Source organism: Diaphorina citri, unplaced genomic scaffold, assembly GCF_000475195.1.
Source record: "Diaphorina citri unplaced genomic scaffold, Diaci psyllid genome assembly version 1.1 scaffold7002, whole genome shotgun sequence".
Classification (NCBI taxonomy): Eukaryota; Metazoa; Arthropoda; class Insecta; order Hemiptera; family Psyllidae; genus Diaphorina; species Diaphorina citri.
In genome coordinates, this window is record NW_007384378.1 from 1 (window position 1) to 1082 (window position 1082).

The window sequence follows — 1082 nt, forward strand, 5'->3', positions numbered from 1 at the left end:
AATAAATCTGGCAACAGTGGAAGAAAATAAAATATAAAAATCAAAACAAACAGCAGCCATTTTGAATCCGTGCAAATTTCAAATCAAATCCGATAATCCGAGATCCGAGGACTGAAGCTGAACCAGGAAAAAAGTAAAAAGAAGTACCTACCTAGTAAATTAGTTATTCTGACACTAATACAAAATACATACAATGGATTAAAGTTTTTTTTCTGAGTAAGTAATGCTGGTCATAATTCGTTTGTTTCATTTGGGGATGTAGAATTTGCTCCACTATTGATTTCTATAACAGACCACTGATACATGAGTTGTTGAAGGTCATCACATAGTACAGCTTAAAATACTCAACCATAACCATCTGTCTAGAATAGAATTTTTGTTTTGACCAAAACTAAAGTCCACTCTAGATTTTGGAGCCTAGACTGGGCGTCCCCTGTGGTTAATAACTGCTTACACACTGGAGGTCAGATTCTGTTCTTGGTGGGGTCAAATGTTTAATAATGCTGCTGGGGTGCACTCTGCCTCATGAGAACAGTTGATTCTGGGAAGTCATGTGTTCACAACTTCCAGATCCCAAGATAAATCAATTTAATTAATATGGGTAAATCTTGAAGTCTGACGTCACAGTATACACTCCTGTATGTCACATGAAATGTCCCGAGCAAAGCTCCCTCACAGGCAACAAATGAATCTGTGTGCATGAATTTCTGTGGAATTCATGTTTGTGCACATATGTTATCTCCTGAAGTCTGACATCAGAGTTCAGGACTCGCCGAGTTGAATCTTTTAATTCAGTCCCAGTCTTTCCAGTCCCTGTGTAAAATCTCAACAAACCCAGTAGGTACATGGTACATGCTTGGGATTGTACACAGGGACTGGAAAGACTGGGATTGAAATCTAGAGTGATTGTATAGAAGCAGTCCTCGCATCTCAGCGTAACCAATCAGATCGCTCCATTTACCTAGTAGACATTCCCCCCACTCGCTGCATGGTAGTGCATCACATAAATGCACCATCCATACGCACAATGAACACGCAAAAGAGGAGAGGGAGAGGGGAGAGGCAGATTGCGGGAAGAGAAA

At 40.2% G+C, this 1082-nt stretch overlaps 1 protein-coding gene across 1 annotated transcript in view; it reads left to right on the forward strand.

The window, feature by feature from the left end:
* Nucleotides 1-63: 63 nt before the first annotated feature.
* LOC103522129 (neuroguidin) overlaps nucleotides 64-1082 on the forward strand; it is a gene marked incomplete at its 3' end in the record, with an annotated part of 14158 nt that continues 13139 nt past the window's right edge. The window contains 1 exon segment of the mRNA XM_008487232.2: nucleotides 64-216.